At 48.2% G+C, this 21,016-nt stretch overlaps 1 protein-coding gene across 1 annotated transcript in view; it reads left to right on the top strand.

Annotated features, from left to right (window-relative positions):
* SNX19 (sorting nexin 19) overlaps positions 1-21,016 on the top strand; it is a 183,826-nt gene that overhangs the window by 99,584 nt on the left and 63,226 nt on the right. The gene's annotated exons all lie outside the window — the stretch shown is intronic.

The raw sequence follows: 21,016 nt of genomic DNA, 5'->3' as shown, positions 1-21,016 counted from the left end.
CATTGCAGAGAGGTGTTCAGAGGCCAAGCCCCTTTTTACAACACTCTGCAACGCAGCTCCGTGGCGCTTACTGGAGGTACCTGGTGGGCTAGTTGACCCCTAGGGGGCCTCTCGATTGAAGAGGAATGAATTCCCCAACTTAAAACTCACCACAGGGCGTGTTTGCACAGTATCACCTCAGGCCCCGCCCCCTACCTACACCACTGTGCAAACGCGCCCCGTGACGCGTTTTAAGTTGGGGGATTAAGTCCCCTTGAATCCTGAGGTCCCCTAGCGGCCAATTAGGCCACCAGGTACCTCCAGTAAGCGCCATGGAGCTGCGTTGCAGAGAGGTGTAAAAAGGGGTGTGGCCTCATTACACCTCTCTGCAACGCAGCCCCCTGGCGCATACTGGAGGTTCCTGGTGGGCTAGTTGGCCCCCAGGGACCCCCAGTATTCAAGGGGAATTAGTTCCCCCTCTGCAAACGCGCCAGGGGGCGCGTTTGCCGAGTGGTGTAAGGAGGGGGCGTGGCCTCCGGCCCGATCCCAATCTTTTCTGCCGGCATTGCTTTTCGACATGGGGAGCAGCTACCATGCTGCTCCCCATGTGGATAAGCAATCAGCTTTGCTTCATTGAAGCGAGAGCAGGTTTCCCTGCTCTCGCTTTAATGAAGCAAAACAGTTTGCAATGACAGAGTGGGAGCCGCGAGGCTCCCGCCCTGTCATTGCAAACAGCAGTGTCCCGGGGGTGGGCACCCCGGGACACTGCAGGAGCCGGCCCTGGGGGGTGGCGGTCCCCAGGGCCATCATAGGCTCCAGGAGGGGGGCCGCGTGGCCCCCCCCCCCCACACGGACAAGTTGCCCCTGGGGGTGGCGGTCCCCGGGGCTGTGGGGGCCTAAGAGCCCCCCCATCGCAAATACTTTCAAGCCCCGGGGGGTGGCGGTCCCCGGGGCTGGGGGGCTACAAGCCCCCCCACCCATTTTCTATAAGCCCCGGGGGTGGTGGACCCCGGGGCTGGGGGGGGCCGGGAGCCCCCCCCCATATAGTATCCATATAGTATCTCTGAGCCCCAGGGGGTGGCGATCCCCGGGGCAGTGTGGTGGGGATTGGGACCCCCCACACTTTTTTATTTCTGCCCCCTGGGGCCAATTACCAAAGAAGCGCGGGAGCCCAGCGCTTCTTTTTTTTTTTTGTTTTTGGCCGAAATTCACGCTGGGTGTGCGAATCTCGACGATTTTGTTTTTTTTTAAATACTTTTTTTGGCCCTGGGGGTCCTTGTGGGACCCCCTGAGCAGGCCTAGGGGGTCAGGGTGTTTCTACCCGGCCCCCTTGTTGCGTTTTGCGCCTTTGTTTTTGTGCTTTCTTGTGCCTCGGTTCTACCGAGGCACAAGATGGCTGCCAACACTTCCTGATTCAGAGTGTTGGAAGCCAATTAGCATTCAGCTCGTGCTCGGGAGGGTTCGGGGAGGGTGCGGGGAGGATCCGCGGATCCTCCCCGGCCATAGATATCACTAACTTTTAACTCTAATTTTCTCAGGAACTACTGAACGGATTTACACCATTTAAGCAAAAGGCACGAGTCTGAACTGAGGACTACCTCCTTGCCAAATTTGGTGGAATTCCGTTCAGCAGTTCGGGCTGTAGCTGCGACAACAGGTCCTATGGGAAATTGCATGGGGAAAACGCGTTTTGGGGCCCCCCATTATTGTCGGCCCCCGCTTGACGAATCACCATGAAACTTTCAGGGTAGGAGCGGAGCAGAGCTGGCCAAAAGTTTGGAAAATTTCATGAAGATTCATCAACCTGCGCCAAAGATATTCCCAATAGAATGTTGCGGATTTCCTATAGAAAATAGGTCCTAGCTATAACTATTTACTGGCGACTGCCAGTAGATAATATATATATATATATATATATATATATATATATATATATACACCAAGGTGTATTGAAGAATGAGTGGGTGTATGAGTGTCTGTATGGATTATTTAGTAGGTGCTTGACTGACTGTATAAGTGAGTGATTAAACATGTCTTACTGAATGCATAGGTCAGTGACTAAACTATGTGAATGTCTGTATCAGTCTGTCAGTTGGTGTGTAAGCGGCTGCATGGGTTGGTGAGTAGTGACATAAGTGTCTATATGGGTTATTAATTGATTGTCTGAGTGTCTGTGTGGGTGGGGGGTATGTGTCTTTGTGCATAGATGTGTGAGTGGGTGATTCCCTGGGTGTATGGATTCAAGAGTGTGTCTGTGAAGGGCTGTATGGGTGGGTGAGTGGGTGTATGGGTGTGTTGGTGAGTGTTTAGATGTGTCAGTGGTACATGTGTGAGTATCTACATATTTGAAAAGCAGTATATGTGAGTGTTGGACTATATAAATGACTATATGTGAGAGTGAGTGATTGTGAGAGTGGCTCTATGGATGAGTGTGTGCTTGTGTCAGTGATTGTATAAGAGAGTAAGTATGTATTAGTATCTGTATGAATAAGTGAGGTGGTGTGTGAATAATTGTGTATGTGAGTAAATGGGAGTGTGATTGATTCTTTGCATGACTATGTGTGTGAGTAACTGTATGGTTGAGTGGCGGTGTCTGAGTGTATAGGTGTATGAGTTCATACGATAGTGCTGTATTGATGATTGACTGCATGTATGAGTGACTGTATGGGTGAATGAGTAGATGTGTGTGTAGACCTAGGAATCAGTGAGTGGGTATGTAGTAACTGGTATTGTTGTTTCTTTGGTTTCGAAAATGGTAGTCTGTATTTTAGAGTTGGTGTATCAAAGTTTATATTAGGGTGTGAGGAGGTGCATCAGATTATCACGTGGATCATGTAATCAGTGATGTTATCAGTGATGTGATTTGAGATGTCATCAGTGATGTCATCAGTGATGTCACTGACCATGTCATTAGTGATATAATATACAACGTCATCAGCAGTGCATTGCGGGGGCACGACTTATAGTTACCTCAAACAACTTATAGTTACCTCAACTAACTATAAGGGACGAATTTCTCTGGTTTTGTGCGACTGAAATGTCCAACTAACTATAACGTCCCTGAAACCTGTGTTTTTTTTCAGTGAATTTCAAAGGTTTTTTAAATGCTAATTAATAACTATAACGTCCCTGAAACCTATGGTTTTTCAGTGCGTTCCAAAGGTTTTTTAAATGCTAATTTCTAACTATATCATCCCTGAAACCTATGTTTGTTTCAGTGAATTTCAAAGCTTTTTTAATGCTAATTAATAACTATAACATCCCTGAAATCTATGGTTTATTCAGTGAATTTCTAGGGTTTTTTAAATGCAAATTTCTAACTACGCCTACATAGGTCGGACATATGCAGAAGGAGGAAGGATTGCACAGAAAGAAGCAAGAAAAATGCAGAATGAGGCAACAGAAGTCCAGAAAGACGAAGAAAGGTGCAGAAAGAAGCAAGAGATATGCAGAAAGAAGCAACAGAGGTGCACAAAGAGGCCTTGTTGCAAAGTCATCCTGTGCCCCCAACTTTTTGCTTACTGGTACTTGTGGTAACTGATTCTGACTAGCCAGGCCTAGAGCCAGTGCTATACTAAAAGACACTTAGAATACAGTGAAAACACCTACATACACCAGGGTACACTATGGGTTGGGTACCCCTGTGATTGGCATGACCTCCCCTGTAAGGCCCTAGTACGTGATAGGGCAGGGGGATTAAAACTACCTCTAAGTCAGAGGTGCAGAAAGAAGCAAGAGCAGTGCAGAAAGAACCACCAGAGGTGCAGAAAAAGGCAAGAAGGGTACAGAAAGAGGCAAGAAAAGTGCAGAAAGAAGCAAAAGAGGTGCAGAAAGAGGCAAGAGAGATGCAGAAAAAGGCAAGAGCGATGCAGGAAGAGGCAGGAGAGGTGCACAAAGAGGCAAAGGGGGTACAGAAAGAAGCAAGAGAGGTACAGAAAGAAGTAACAGAGGTGCCGAAATAGGCAAGAGAGGTGTAGAAACAGGCAAGAAAGGTACAGAAAGAGGGAACAGGCATGCAGAAAGAGGTAAGAGAATACAGAAATTTGCAAGAGAGATGCAGAAAGAAGCAAGAGCCGTGCAGAAAGAAGCAGTAGAAGTGCAGAAAGAAGCAAGAGAGGTGGAGAAATAGGGAAGAGAGTACAGAAAGAGGCATGAGGGATGCAGAAATTTACAAAAGAGGTGCAGAAAGAAGCAAGAGCAGTGCAGAAAGAACTAACAGAGGTGCAAAAAAGAGGCAATAGGGGTGCAGAAAGAGGTAGGAGAGATACACAAATTGCCAAGAGAGGTACGGAAAGAGGCAGGAGGGGTGCAGAAAGAAGGAAGAGATGTACAGAAAGAAGCAACAGAGGTGCTGAAAGAGGCACGAAGGGTGCAGAAAATGCAAGAGAAGTGTAGAATGAAGCTACAGAGGTACAGAAAGAGGCAAGAAAGGTGCAGAAATAGATAGGAAAGGTGCAGAAAGAAGGCACAGGGGTAAAGAAAGATGCAAGATAGGTACAGGAAGAGAAAAAAGGGGTGCAAAAAGGCAAGAGGGTGCAGAAAGAAGCAAGTGAGGTGCAGAAAGAGGCAACATAGGTGCAAAAAGATGCAAGAGAGGTGCAGAAACAAGCAAGAGAAGTGCATGAAAGAGGTAAGAGAATTGCTGAAAGAAGCAAGAGAAGTACAGATAGAGGCAAGTGAGGTGCAGAAAGAGGCAAGAGAGGTGCAGAAAGAGGCAAGAGATGTGCAGAAAATGGCAAGAAAACAGCAGAAAGAGGCAAGAGGGATACAAAAAAGGGGAGAATGGTGCAGAAAGACATAAGAGAGGTGCAGAAAGAAGCAGGAGAAGTGCAGAAAGAAGCAACAGATGTGCTTCAAGAGGCAAGAGGGGTGCAGAAAGAGGAAAGAAGTGCAGAAAGAAGCAACAGAGGTGTGGAAAGAAGTAAGAGAGGTGCAGAAATATGCAATAGAAGTGCAGAAAGAGGCAAGAGAATTGCTTAAAGAAGCAACAGAGGTGTGGAAAGAAGCAAGAGAAGCAGCAGAAAGAGGCAAGAGGAATGCAAAAAGGGAAGAAGGGTGCAGAAAGTAGTAAGGGAGGTGCAGAAAGAAGCAGGAGAAGTACAGAAAGAAGCAAGAGGGGTGCAGAAAGGGAAGACGAGTACAGAAAGAGACAACAGGGGTGCAGAAAAAAGCAAGAGAGGTGCAGAAATATGCAATAGAAGTGCAAAACGAGGCAAGTGAGGTGCAGAAGGAGGCTTGGGAACTGCAGAAAGAGGCAAGGGAGTTGTGGAAACAGGCAAAAGGGTTGCAGCAAGGGAACAGGTGTGCAGAGGCAAGAGAGGTGCAGGAAGAGGGGTGCAGAAAGAGGAAAGAGGGATGCAGAAATTTGCAAAAGAGGTGCACAAAGAGGCAAGACAAGTACAGAAAGAGGCAGGAGGGGCACAGAAAGAAGGAAGAGAAGTGCAGAAAGAGGCAAGTGAGGTGCAAAAAGAGGCAAGAGGGATGCATAAAAGGGAAGAAGGGTGCAGAAAGAAGCAAAAGATGTGCAGGAAGAGGCAAGAGAACTGCAGAAAAAGGCAAAGAGGTACAGAAAGAGGCAAGAGGGGTGCAGAAAGAAGCAAGAAAAGTGCAGAAGAAGCAACAGAGGTGCTTAAAGAGGCAAGAGGGGTGCATAAAGAGGCAAGAGAAGTGTAGAAAGAAGCAACAGAGGTGCCGAAAGAGGCAAGAGAGGTGCAGAAACAGGCAAGAAAGGCACAGAAAGAGGGAACAGGGGTGCAGAAGGAGGTAAGAGGGATACAGAAATTTTCAAGAGAGGTGCAGAAAAAAGCAGAAGTGCAGCAAGAAGCAAGAGAGGTGGAGAAATGGGGAAGAGGGTGCAGAAAGAGGCATGAGGAATGCAGACATTTGCAGAAGAGGTGCAGAAAGAAGCAAGAGCAGTGCAGAACGAACTAACAGAGGTGCAAAAAGAGGCAAGAGGTGTGCAGAAAGAGGTAGGAGAGATGCACAAATTGGCAAGAGGTGCAGAAAGAGGGAAGACAAGTGCAGAAAGAGACAACAGGGGTGCAAAAAGGGACAACAGGGGTGCACAAAGAAGCAAGAGAGGTGCAGAAATAGGCAATAGAAGTGCAGAAAGAGGCAAGTGAGGTGCAGAAGGAAGCAAGGGAACTGCAGAAAGAGGCAAGAGAGTTGCAGAAACATGAAAAAGGGGTGCAGAAAGAGGTAACAGTTGTTGTGCAGACAGGCAAGAGAGGTCCAGAACGAGGGAAGAGGGGTGCAGAAAAGGGGTGCATAAAGAAGCAAGAGCAGTGCAGAAAGAACCAACAGAGGTGCAAAAAGAGGCAAGAGAGGTGCAGAAATAAGTAGGAGAGGTGCACAAAGAGGCAAGACAAGCACAGAAAGAGGCAGGAGGGGTGCAGAAAGAAGGAAGAGAAGTGCAGAAAGAAGCTACAGAGGTGCTGAAAGAGGCATGAAGGGTGTAGAAAGAGCAAGAGAAGTACAGAAAGAAGCAACAAAGGTACAATAAGAGGCAAGAGGTGCAGAAAGGTAGGAAAGGTGCAGAAAGGGAACATGAGTACAAAAAGAGGCAAGAGGGGTGCAGAAAGAGGCAAGAGGGTTGCAGAAAGAAGCAAGTGAGCTGCAGAAAGAGGCAACAGGTGCAAAACGACCCAAGAGAAGTGCAGAAGGAAGCAAGAGAGGTTCAGAAAGAGGGAGGACGAGTGCAGAAAGAGACAACGGGGGTGCAGAAAGAGACAACAGGGGTACAGAAAGAAGCAAGACAGGTGCAGAAAGAGGCAAGTGAGGTGCAGAAGGAGGTAAGAGAACTACAGAAATAGGCAAGAGAGTTGCAGAAACAGGCAAAAAGGGTGCAAAAAGAGGGAACAGGTGTGCAGACAGAGGCAAGAGAGGTGCAGAAAGATGGAAGAGGGGTACAGAAAGAGGCAAGAGGGATGCATAAATTTACGAAAGAGATGCAGAAGGAAGCAAGAACAGTGCAAACAGAACCAACAGAGGTGCAGAAAGAGGCAAGAGGGTGCAGAAAGAGGTAGGAGAGGTGCAAAAAAAGCAAGAGGAATACAGAAAGAAGGAAGAGAAGTGCAGAAAGAAGCAACAGAGGTGCTAAAAGAGGCAAAAGAGGTATAGAAAGAGGCAAGATACGTGTAGAAAGAGGCAAGATACGTGTAGAAAGAGGCAAGAGAAGTGCAGAAAGAGACACTTGAGGTGCAGAAAGAGGCAAGAAGGGTATACAGAGAGGCAAGAGAACTGCAGAAAGAGGCAAGAGAAGTGTAGAAAGAGGCAAGAGCGATGCAGAAGGAAGAGAGTGAGGTGCAGAAAGAGGCAAGTGAGGTGAAGAAAGAGGCAAAAGAGGAACAGAAAGAGGCAAGGGAAATGCAGAAACATGCAAGAGAGGAGCAGAAAGAGGCAAGAGTGGTGTAGAAAGAAGCAAGAGAAGTGCAGAAATTGGCAAGTGAGGTGCAGAAAGAGGCAAGAGAGGTGCGTTTGCAGAGTGGTGTAAAAAGGGACGTGGCATCGGACCACCTCTCAGCAATCCCACTGTGTGGAGCTTACTAGAGGTAGCTAGTGGGCTAGTTGCCCCGCAGGGACCCTCAGGAATGAAGGGGACTTAATCCCCCAACTTAGAACGTGCTAAGGGGCATGTTTGCAGTGTGGTGCAGGGAGGGGGCGGGACATCCGGCGAGATGCCGGCTTGCTTTTTGAAAAATATTTTTTTAGAAGGGGGGCCGTGTGGCCCCCCTTCTTTTAGTAGTTTTTGGGCCCTGGGGACCCCATCCCCCAGGGCCTGAGCATTTTGTTTTAAAAAATAAAAAAACGGGCAGGGGGCCGCGTGGCCTCCCTACCCTGGGCTGCTATTGGCCCCGGGGACCCCATCCCCTGGGACCTGGCCAGCATTTATTTTTATTTTGGAGGGAGGCCGCGTGGCCCTCCTCCTGAGGCCTATAATGGCCCTGGGGACCCCATCCCCCGGGGCAATGCCTCGCTTTTGTTGTTTTTTTTTTAAATAAAAGAGTACGGGAGGGGGCCGCGTGGCCCCCCCCCTTCCCTTTGCCACTTCTGGCCCCAGGACCCCATCCCCCTGGGCCTGGCCAGCCTGTTTTTTTTTTTAGCAGTGGGGCTCTCGCTTCCAACAAGCAAAGCAGTGTTTGCAATGATAGGGTGGGATACGCACAGCTCCCGCCCTGTCTTTGCAAAGAGCAATGTACCGGGGGTGGGCGCCCCGGGACATTGCAGGAACCGGCCCTGGGGCGTGGCGGTCCCCAGGGCCATTGAGGGCTCCAGGAGGGGGGCTGCGCGACCCCCCTCCCCAAAAACACAAAGCCCCGGGGAGGTGGTGGTACCCTGGGCTTGGGGGGACCGCGAGGCCCTCCCCTCCTTAAAGAAGGAAGCCCCAGGGAGGTGGTGGTCCCAGGGCTTGGGGGCCCGCAAACCCCTCTTCCCATCTCAAGTATATTAAAGCCCCAGGGAGGCGGCGGTCCCTGGGGCTGCTGGCGCAGCCACGGGCCCCTGCTACATAACTGCATATTGCCCCCAGGACCTAGCCCACCAGGGGGCTTAAGGATAACAAAGCGCGGAAACCCGCACTTCGTATTTTTTTTTTTTCCCTCGGCCGGATTCGTGCACCTAGCGCAAATTCAGACGATTTTACTTTCTTTTTTAAATGCCTGTTTGGGGCCTGGGGGTCCCTGTGGGACCCCCTGAGCAGCCCTAGGGGGTCAGGCTGTTTCTACCCTGCCCCCTTTTCTTGTTTTTAATCTTTTTTTATCCTTGTTTCTTCTGACTTGGTACTGAGTCACAAGAAGGCTGCCAACACATTCTAGTTTGGAGTGTTGGCAGCCAATAAGAATGAAGCTCATGCTCAGGAGCATTTGCGGCTCCTCCTCGGTGCTCGGGTATCAATATTTTTATTTTTTTTATTCCTCAGGAACTACTGAACGGATTTACACCATTTAAAAAAAAGGTCGCTTTCTGAACCAAGAGAAACCTTTGTGTCAAATTTGGTGTCATTCCGTTCAGCAGTTCAGGCTGTAGCCGGTTCCAAAATGTCCCATGGAAATTAACATGGAGAAAACGCGCTTTGGGACCCCCTTTTTTCTCGGCCCCCACTTGACAAATCACCCTCAAACTTTCAAGACATGAGTTGACCTGAGCTGGTGATTAGTTTGGAAAATTATGCGAAGATTCATCAAGCGGCACCAAAGATATTGGCAAATCAAAAAACGCCTTTCCTATGGATAAACTACCTACTGGCGACCACCAGTGGGTAATGTGTATATATATATATATATATATATATATATATCACAGTCTTCTTCAGAGAAAAACAGCTTGCAAATGCCCGCGCCCAGCACTAGATGGAAGGAGTATGTAGAGCATGGGATTCTAAAGTACTACAAACAGATAGTCTCAGGGTAAGAACTTTTTTACTTGCAGGTCAGCCTCTTTGCTGACTACGTACTGCTTAAAGGTTTAGGGCAGGAGTAACATAGACATTTGTAAGTGAGTTTAACTTACATTTCCAAATGGGCTTTATTTGCAAGTGAAAATCTAATTTTTATGCAAGAGTTGGGAATTCTGCATTCATACATGTATTTACTTAAACATAATGTAACCCCGGCATGGTGTGGTATTTCATGGGAGAACAACTGCTGTGAGCAAGGAGTCTGTGTTCCAGATTGGCAATGCCCTGGAAAGTGTGTGTACTCCTACAAATTTGTGGGTACTTGGCCTCAACTCACCCTAAATTCATCTACAATTTAAACCGGTCAAGGCTGGTTTTAGGTCCATTTCCAGGGTGAAAAAGAGAAGGGAAGACCCTTAAATCAGCGGGGGTGTAGGGAAGGATCTTTTTACAAAGAGGAAAAATAATAACCTGCAAAAAAAGAATAAAATAGTCAACAAGTGCAAACATTTACACATTATTGTATATTGTTTATTATGTATGTGTAACTGCTTAAAGTTGCATGAACCCCTGAAAATCTGCAGTTGACTCTTTTGCAGTGGTACTCCTCAAATTCTCTGAGAGTTTCGTAAATGTGACAATCTATACGCAAACGTAGCAGTAAAACATAACAAGTGTATGATTTCGAATGTCTATGTGACTTGGGCTCTTTGTACCTACATTTCTATATTTACGGCAAGACCAGAGTTAACTTTATTAAGCAGTCTGGTCATTTTATTGCATTGTGCCTCGTTTCAAATATCCTCCTGTATGCACCAAGCTGGCATCACATTAGACTCTCTTGGAGGTCTAACACTTCAGATGTTGGTCAACTTGAGCATACGTCCTTAATACCTCTCTAAGCCCCGGCATTAATACTGGCCTTTTATTTTGCTTCAACGACTGTCCTGTCGTACCCATGAGCTGCTGCTTTTCATGCAGAGCAATGACCGAACCTGGCTGGCATTTCAACGCGAGCCCGGAGCGTCTAGTGGGCCTTGAAAGTGGCTCTCAAGTTACTGAAACTATTCCTGAGTCTCCATGCAGCCCACCCTTTTAGGCAATTCCTCGAACGCATCCGTACCCTCAGACACAGGGGATGGGACAATAACATGATATGTGAGGCGAGCTGGTCAGGAGTACTGAAGTCATGCTTAGGAAATAAGAACCACGTGCCACTTTGAACCTCGCTAAATGCCCCGTCTGTCACCGCCGCCTTGCCCTCCATGCTAATTATAGGGCACGAGCCGACGACACACCGGCCTGAGCTGTGGCGGGGAATGTTTGTAATCAGAGGATCTCTCACTCGCGGGGTGGCGCATCCTGCCAGCGGGCAGGGAGCCTGGGGCCTACAAGTGCCTGACGATGTCTGCTGTGGAAAGACACACCTCCTGCAGTCCGATTTACGCATGCCTTACACAAGGTGCCGTGATGTGTAGGGGTGCCTCATTGAGTAAAACTGAGTCTTTCTTCTGTACGCATTATCGCAGGTGCAGGTGCTTTAGAACTTGTGCTTAGCCCTCACTGTAGATAACCATCAGAAAAGAGATTAACTGACGAAAATATCCGAGCTCTAGCTGAGAGGAAGGTGTGGATTTTATTCATGTACTTAAGCCTGGTCTCGATGTATTAAAGGTTTTGTTTCTCTATCGCTAGAACCAGTTCTGTGACCAGTAGAAGGCTCATTAAGGATGAAATTTCAAATCACGCAGTATTTCAAATTTTTTGTGAGTCTCAAAAGTCTTTGCGGATCAGTGTGCTAGCAATGAGAATCTTTGCAGATCGCAAGTAAAAGGGGCAGTAAAGAGGCGATTTACACGGAAATGCTTCAATATTTTGTGACAGTGCCAAAAGTTTGAACGATTACTTTCTACCTTTGTCAATTCGTAATTATTTTCACAAGGGTAGTCAATGCCATCTGTGAGCATCTTGGGAGCTTGCAGTGGTCTTATGGATCACACAATACCTAACGACTTTATGGCAGAATGCCACATTTTTTAGCTTTGCAGCAGCTGTCCTTTTAAGGTACTTGAAACGCAATAATGGTACATTTCCAAAGCAGAGATGGAGAGCAAATGTCCTTTGCGTGACTGTATTTGCGTCTGGCCACAAGTATTTGCAGAAGTAATCTTTCCTCGTGGATGTTGATGCATCAGTATTCTTGCAAACCCTTACTACCAGACTCTGCACTATGCCAACTGATAAATCTTGCACAGTGCAAAGAAAGAATTTGGTCTTGCTAGCGCTATAACTCTACAGAAGGCCTTAAAGTGAGGCTTTTAGGCCCCTAAACAGAACACAGTCCAGTTTGTGAGGCTGATCAAACAATCAAAAGGTCCCCAGACCCTCTGACTAGACCGGAAGTCTTTCTTTTAAAAGGCTGTTGCCCTCTAAGAGGACAGCTCAATCAAATGCCTCAAAACATTAAGGGTTATAAGGTGGGCTGCTACTTCTTCGGTTTGCAGGGGAGAAGCTTGGCCCACCTTTTAGGTCTCATCACAATTTATTAGCCTAAGCAAACAGAAATTTACAGGAGTGACTAGGTTCAGGTTATCTTTTCTTCCATCAGGACATTCCAGGATGGTGCATTCAAGATTTTTTTAATTCTACCTCTTCCACCTCCTGGTATCCCTCCGATAACTTCACAAAAGCCCCTTCAGCTCCAGTCCTCAGATGGCAAGGTCAGACTCAGAGTTCCAGTTAATCTGGAAGATTAAAGGACAAGAATTCTTTCCACTAAAATAGAGCAAGGCCTGCAATCAGAATGGTGAATTTAGCCACAGTCTTTTACCAGAAGACTAGGGGGTATATTCATAAGAACGTGTGCTAAACATCACCATAAAATGTTAACGCAACTTTACACATTGCAGCCTATCGCAGGAAAATAACCCTGTGTCAACGTAGGGAATTCACAACAAGGCGGCCTTATGCAATAGTTTGCCGAAACCGCGGCCAATGCCCGCGGTACAACCACCTCGACGGAGATAAAAACACAAACTCCAATGCCAAATAACCTGCGATGGGCCAAAGCGCGATGAGGAAATCAGTGATAAGCAGCGCCAGGCCTGCAACACACACCTGGCAGGCGGGAAAAATCACCATAAAAGTAGAAAAAACACCCAAAACGCAAACTGACCAACACCCAAGCACCATGGAAGCAGCCGGAGCAGGCGCAGAGGACGAGTGCAACCCCACTAGCACCCTGGACTACCAGCTCAGGACCTCGTGCACAGGGAAGGGCACGGACAAGAAGAAGAGGAAGACGAAGTTCTGTCCGCAGGCGAACAGGATCATAGTCACGGAGGTGATGGAACACCATCAACAACTGTTCGTCACCTCCAACGTGTCATTGGGCACCAAAAATGGAATATGGCAGGACATCATGGACAAGGTGAATGCCGTCGGAGAGCACAAGAGGACAATGGACGAGGTCAAGAGGCGATGGAATGACATCAAGGGAAAGACCAAGGATAAACTTGCCGCCAACCAGAAGGCAGCAATGCAGACTGGAAGTGGGGGCCCAGCACCACAGCTCGTGCTGGATGACATGGAGGAGCTGGTGTCGACAGTCATCAGTGTGGATACTATGGCTGGGGGACAGGACACTGCTCGACAGGACACAACCGCAACAGGGTGAGTGACCACCAGGTACTGGTGGGACGGGTGGAGATGGCCACGATGGCACACATGGACAATCAAGCAGAGCACAGGGCACACCCTCAATGACTCTGGGTCATCGCCCAGATCTATAGACTGTCACAATGTACAATGCCATGCTGTCTGAATGTCAACATGTACCATGCAGCTACATACATGTGGACACATTGCAATACACCATCTCCCCTTCACATTGCAGGGCCACCGTCAACACCCCCTGCAGAGCAGTCCCAGCCACTCCTCACTGATGATGAGGAGGACAACCCCAGCATCGACGCACAAGCCCTCCTAGACATCATTGACATCATCTGCGACTCACCTCCAGTATCAGGGCTGCCAAGCTGCATCGAGGAGACCCCACTCACCACCCAAACCACCCAACAGGAGGCACCCACGGCCCCGGCAGTCTCCCAAGATCCCCAGGAACAACACACGGCCTTCCAACGCCGTGCGCTGGAGGGCCAGAGGGAGACGGCTGAGCAGGTGCAGGTGGGGTTCGACCTCATGGCTACCAAACTGGACACCATCCATGGGTGTCTAGGCCCGCTCCATGGTCTCCAACGAGCCCTGACTGACATCACTGGAGTCATGACGCGGAGAGAAGAACACCTGTCCGCTCAGAGGGGCTCTAGCGATACCAGCCATGAGCTGGCACACATGCGGAGGCTCATGGAGGACATGGTGCGGATGGAGGCGGAAAGGATGGCAGCCACCGCTGCACACCAGCGAAATGTAGCTGGGATCTACCATGCCCTGCAGATCCTCATCATGGCATTGCTGCCACAAGGCGTGGGCGATGATGAATGCTGCTGGCCCCACACCATCCACATCTCCGCCCCCTGGTGTGCCATTGCCTCACAGTGCAGCAGATGTATCCACTCTGGCACCTGATGTGTCGTGGCTCACAGTGCCTCAGCCGGTACTGCAACACCCACAGGTGGGGCAGAGCACACATCCGGGGACGAGGACGTGAATGGGTTTGTGGTCAGGTGGCACTAGCATTCATTTCCCCCCACCTGGCCTGTTTTTGCTTGGTGTCGCACTTGGCCCCATGACCTTCCAATGACCCCCGATACACTCCGATGCACTCACCTTGAACAGCGACATGGACTGCCATATCCTGTTCGATGACCAATGACACGGCGACCAGACGGCGGACTGTACCCTTTCGCTTCCGCAGTACTTGTCATCCCCAGATGGACTCTGGCTGGCCCTCCACAGGCCCATATTGTGTAGTGTGCTTGGTATTGCCCTGTACCGCTCCAGCTGCAAAACTGCACTGGATGTGCAATAAACATCCAGTAACGCACTGCTGTGTTATGTCTTTCATCATTCATGTATGAATGTGTGGATGAATGTAGGGACAGTGATTTCCCTTGCATCAATGATGCTAATCCTGTGGGATGCCAGTCAGAGGGTGCTACATTGCATATTGTGTACCGGGTGCCGTGGACACTACAACAGGGACACATGCATCAGTCACCTCCATGTCCGGACAGGGACTGAACCACGCCCAGAGCCCACGAGTCATTGTTGCAAGCCCTGCGCTGGTCCGGCGTACGGCAGGCCAGACCACTCCGCTTACGCTCCAAGGGGGGGGGGGGCCCATTTTTCTACCCGTCGCAGGCGTACTCGCTGGTGGTGTGCAGGTCACTGGTCTAGTTGTTAGCATGTCACAGCGACTCCCTGAGGGCAGGTTTGCACGCACACCACACCCATCCGGCATAGGTGTCACAGTCCATGTGACTCCGCCAACATAAGGGCCCGACGACGTCACATTCCCCTCTGCCGGTGGTGACTGGATGACGGACGCTCCACGGCTCTCAATCATAAAGGGCCCATGATTTGTTGCGCACAGGGTTAGTGGCACCCGAGGCCTTGCGGCCGTCACGGGCCTACCACCACATGGCGCTGACTGGGGTTGCACGGGCACCCAAAGCTTTGTGGCCGGCACAGGCACCCTGCCACGGGACGGTGACTTTGAGTGCTCTGAGGTAGGGGCACCTTAAGTGCTGAGCGGGTGTGCAGCCTGCGATGATGCCCTGTCCCGGCGGTCCGGACAGCTCAGTAGGCCAGAGCCAGCGGGCAGCTCGGGCCTACCGCCACGTAGCGTCGCTGCCGGGATCACAGAGTTAGTGGCACCTATTGGGTTGAGCGGTGCTGCGATGAGGCCGGTGGCACTGGTATGTCCTCTGCAATGGAGTAATCAAGACCCAGCACCAAACGTGAGACCTGGTGGCCTGCGGAGCGGGGCTGCATGATGTGGAGGGTGCCATGTCTGCGGGCCCCAGGCTTGAGGCTTGCAGCGGCACGTGGTGGGACCTCTTGCCTGCACGCCGGTGGCGGAAGGTGAGCAGTGAGGCCTGGGTGTGCATGGGTGAGCATGCTACGATGGGCGGCGGGAGGGGCTGGGGTGCCTCTGCCTGGGTGTGCATGGGCGGGCAGGCGATGTTGTCTTGAGTGTACTGTGCCAATCATGTATCTGGACTCTGTTTTAGATGACGGGTCTGTCTCAGATGTGTGACCTGGTGAACTGCAATACATACCGGCAAGTGGTTGAAGACACACTGGTGGCAGCAGGTGAACAGTGTGGCCTGGGTGCGCAGGGGCAGCACTCTCTCTCTCTCTCTCTCTCTGCCCCTCTCTTTTTATCTCTCTCTCTCCCCCTCTCTTCTTCTCTCTGTCTCTCTCTCTCTTCTTCTCTCTCTCTCTCTCTCTCTTCTTCCCCCTCTTTTCTTCTCTCTCTCTCTCTTCTTCTCTCTCTCTCTCTTCTTCTCTCTCTCTCTCTCTCCCCCTCTTTTCTTCTCTCTCTCCCTCTCTTCTTCTCTCTCTCTCTCTCCCCCTCTCTTCTTATCTCTCTCTCTCCATCTCTTCCTCTCTCTCTCCTTCACTCTCTCTCTGCCCTTTGATGTGCGCAGGACACACCTTCTCATCATGATTTTTGTCTTGCAGGCTGTGACCTACGGATTGTCCCAAGGGGAGCCGCCATGTGTCTTCATTTCATTTCAGTGTTCATTTTAAGAAAGTTTCATTTGTTGCTTCAAAAGTGAATGTGTAATGCTCATTTTTGTGACGACACATGCACGTCACCAGTTGTGATTGTGCGACATCATGCGGATTATTTTGTACATGTTTAGGTGTAGCTGATGTGGCATGTCTTTGGTCGGGGGGGTGCTGGGGAGGGGGGTCCTGGGGTGGTGGCGGCGGCGGGTGTTGTTGCCCTTTCGGCCCTCCGGGCTGCATGTTCAGTTGCCCAGGTGCATCTGTTGTTCTTCAGGTGTGGCTCTGGGCTGGACTCCCTTTTGTGGTGCAGGCTGTGGTCCGACTTTGCACCAGGTCAGAGCAGTTGTTATTTTCCTGCTGCTAACGTGCCTTATCGCCTGTTTTGTGTTCTTATCGCAGTTCTGGCTGGTCGTTGTGAATGTTGTGGAGTGGTGTTGTCGCGGCTTTTGGCACAGAAACGCCTACTCTGCATCTCATCAGCGATAGTTGCGGGGGTCATCTGTGGCGATGTTTTTTGCGGCTGCTATTGCAGGTAAACTGGTGCTGTGGGATGTTAACACCAGCTTGTGATTGGGGCGATAAGTTTATCGCTACTTTGGCTGCGATAAAGTGCCGTTGAGTCTGCGATAGATTCTTGTGAATATGCCCCTAGATGTTACAGATGCCACCGACAGTGCAGTACAAGTCTAATCAAATTATTTTTGTGCGTTTCATGGTTTGATAGATCTGGATCAGGGACAAAGGATCAACTACTTCATGTACATCCCACATCATGATAGGATGGCTGAGTGAGTTGAGTAGGGACCACTGAAATATGCGATGACCTGCAGATCCCGAGTCCGAATCCCATTTAGGCCCATCCATCCTTCCATCCCACTAAGGTGGACAAATTAAGTACCATAAAGTGTCATAATAGCAACGTCTTATATCCGCAGTGATTAGAAAAGGCAGAGGTGCGTTACAAAAATCTAAATAAAAAAAGGTTAATTGATGATATTTATATCATCATCATTTGTTCACTCCAGATAAAAAGGGTACGTACAATGATGTCTTTAGTAAATGTTTCTACTGTGAATCAGGCTTCTCCTGTCAAGTCATGCACAGGGAATTAGTCAGATGCTGTCTGTAGATACGGTTCGACCTATCAGTCTTCAAGAAGCGTAGTTACTCAAAGGAGAGCCAATGCCAGCTTAACAGATACTGAGGACAGCTTGTCCTGATGGAGATGGCTGCTAGCAGCGTGAGTGGCTACTACATTTTCCCTTCCTCGTTTAAGTGACAAAGCATAGAGTTGTAGGAGTATAATTTTAGGGAAACATCTTATCTGCGTCTGAGTTTGTCCTTAATGACTGAAAGCGAGTTAGTGTGTCTAGTTACTCTTAGTAGTAGAGGCAAGTCTTCGAGGCCGCATGGGACGTTTACAGTTCCACTCAAGATGAAGAGGCAACAAAAGTGGAAAGTATTGAGGGAGTATGCAGAGATCACCCCCTCTTTCTGAGCTGGTTGATTCCGATGGATACTTCTAACTGCATAGTTCTCACCTTTAGAATATCCCCAGGCACCAGACTGCATCTGGAAGATTTAAAAGCAATGATCCTGCATGCCGATAGGTGACGTCATGTGGCTAGCGCTGGCTTCAGAAGTAATCAGCATCCTATAAGTGCCACCCCTGTGCACTGACATCAGTTCATTTCTTTGTGCACCTTCGTATGCAATATCGGACGCACGCTTCCAACTTTTTCCTCGTCTTTTGAGGAGTTTTCTCTCCAGAAATTCGAAATCGAGTTCAAGGTGTGCAGAGAGTTGTTAATTAACCACAGTCTCAAGAATTCAGGGCAGGTAAGTCAGACATTGGGCTATAAAGGTTTGTTGACGACGGTTTCCATTGTTTGTAAACATATTTTAGTAACAGGTTTACAATATTTAGTTAGGAGGTCTTTCCTGCTATTAGGTATGCATTAATAAATACTCCTTTGACTGACTTGTATAGCTCACTCGTTCTAATTTGTAAAGATTTGTGGTTGCTTCAGAAGGTTTTATATAGTTGATGGTCATGGTAACAGTGTCTTCCAGACTCCTAAGGAATGTGCAGATAGTGTAAGGGCAATGATCTGCATATGCAGGGCCTACAACCATTCAGGTTCTCTTCATTGCAATCATGTTCTTATTTTAGACCAGTTTATAATGCTTAGTGCATACTTGCAGTTCCTTGCAGTAGGAGGCCATACTTTGTGCCTGTGATCTGCAGGAAGCATACCTTGATGCCAGATTTGTGCACAGTATTAATGGTTTTGCAGGGTAAGTCTGAAAGATAATTGCAAAGATCATATTTATACTCTGCCTAATTCCGCACACAGCTATCCACTATAAAAACCTGCTCATATATCTCGGCTGCTACCCATCTCCAATGGCATAAGAAGCCTCTGAATTTGCAAGTCTCTTCATATCGAGGCCACCAGCTTCAGAAAATACCTAGTGCAGACCCAGCCTTCTCTGGCACAGCGACTACTGCTAGTACGCCTTGCCACGTACGATCGGGATAGACCCCACTACGTGACTCCCCCTTTACCTAATGAAAGCATTTAAAAATCCATCTATTTTCTCTTCCTGTACAGATTTTTTTGTCTGCCTCAACTGTACTAAAGATTTCAAGAAATGTGATGCTTTCTCAGTTGTTTCCACTGTTACATCTCGCTATTGCCTTGCAATTTACCTTTAGTTCAGAATTTCTCTACTGTTACTCTGTGCCTCTTTTGCCTACAACCACTCAAAAAAATGTTGAAGTTCCAAGCTGAATTCAAATGTGTTCCTATTGCACTGTGTACTACTCGAGTTCTATCCAAGGCATCCTAATACTCCCTGATGCAGGAGTTCTATATAAGACGGTTAGATAACGAATATAAGTTTATAGCCTTCATTGTAGGGGCATCTTCTGCTAATTCAGGGTGCGTAATTGGAAATTGTCTTTGTCCTCCATTTTGTAAATGCCATGGCACATGATGATGTCCCCCCCCCTTTTATGTACCCATGTGATTGACTGAGTAGCCTTTGAACCACCCGAACGTAGTTATGGTGGTTCCTTTCTATTTCGGTCTTTCGGGGAACCAAAGCAAGCCTCTCCTGGTTTCAGCACAATGAGTCCAATCCATGCGGATTTAATTTTACTCCAATGAAATGCTGCATGACAGTTGACTCTTTATATCACAGCGCATCATCTCTGCACAGTGCTTCCAATGGTTGTTTGTACTTATCCCTTTGGGTGCTTAACATGGCTGTCTGTTTGCAAGCAGGAGTAGAAGCAGAGTCCCAGCTCTTGGTTGCTGAAACAGCCTGCAGTAGAGGGGTATATTCTACGCTCAGCTCGTCCGTATGTCCCTCACCAATGATCCTCGTGTTCCACAGCTGAGCCGATAACCACAGGCTCTTAAAGGATCTTTGGTTAGAGCTGAAGTTGCTAATCCTTGCTCTGAAAAAAATGGTTTCCTTTTCACTCACACTAACGTTCAGTTTTAGCTGTTGTTTTTGGGAAGCAGTCTGTGCTTCCTAGCCGAGATTGTTGACATTGAAATGAGGCCAGGCTCATCTTCATACATGCTAACCAGATCCTACCACACTGTCAAGTTGTCTGTTTTGGGAATACTCGCCGAATAATGTTCTTGGGGCCACCATGTTGGCCCAATATGCTGTATTTTGACATGAATGTAAAAGATAGGCAGAAAGAGCCAGATAGGCAGGACGTATTTCCGAAAAGGGCGATTGGTTTACCATTTCTGCACCTTATAGCTGATCTTGGGTGCATAGTTTCAGAGCATCTGGCTTCCCAATATTCGTGTGCCTGTGATGGCAGTCTGTTTAATACTGAAGCAGCAAATAGCATCACGTACATAATTACAGGAGAAAGTGGCTTCAGATTTGCCATTGAACTGTAGAGAAAATAATTCATAATTTTAATTCCCCTTGAATGGATATGTTTCCATTAGTTTAATAGTTTGTTTAGTCGGGCAGTTATCGAGGCAGATTTGTGTATTGTTCAACATTCTTTTCAAATGTGTATTCTTAGACATAGAGGATTCCCTTTAATTAACATACTTGGAGCACCCTGTGCTTTTTGGGCTATCCTTTTAATGGTCTCCTTTTACCATTTGACATCTGGAACCAATGCAGAGCGACTGACTTCTTAGAGACATGTTGGTATGCTCTTGACATTTTCTGTTCGTACACATATCACATCTTAGTTGATTGAGTCAGCCACTACTGCTAGATTGTTTTGACTTTATAGATATTGTACTTCCTATCTGCCTCCTCCCATGTATATCATGCTTCGGAATGTGTAGTACTAAAGGACCTCGAAAGTAGGTGTGGGAACTTGGTACTTAATTTGATATATATTTTGATCTCAGTTCTTCAGTCATACAACAGCCTTTATCCTCTCTAGTGGCTCCCTGGAAGTAGGGTTTGGACTGGCTTTTTTTGAGCTTCTGCCTTGTTTCCCCAAAGTGTTAGCGCACCTGTTCCAATTCATCCCAATTATTTTTTAAATGAATGGGCTGAAGAGCTAAGTGCACAATGGTTGCCATAGTGAGTAGCATGTTTCCACTGAGCTGTAGCCCAGTACACCATTCCCTTATACTCAAAAAGCAATCACTGCGTAGTGCATGCTTACAAAAACACAAACACACAGGCCATGTTGAGCAGATGCAGCAAGGCATGCATGTCGCTCTCACACCCCCAAAACAAGTATAGCACAGGCAACTGGTGTACAAATGTACATTAATTGTAATGGGATGAGAAGCAGCAGTGCAAGCCACACACACCATGTAGTGCACAGCCAACTGCCATGTAAGCTTCCTACACAGACTGAACTAAGAGAGACCATGGGCAGCAGCTGTGCATGCTTTCGTCAGACACACCAAATAGGTAGGACAAAGGCAGCAGGGGCATACA

Source organism: Triturus cristatus, chromosome 3_2 (genome assembly GCF_964204655.1).
Source record: "Triturus cristatus chromosome 3_2, aTriCri1.1, whole genome shotgun sequence".
Taxonomy (NCBI): Eukaryota; Metazoa; Chordata; class Amphibia; order Caudata; family Salamandridae; genus Triturus; species Triturus cristatus.
This window is presented reverse-complemented; position numbering and strand designations above follow the sequence as displayed.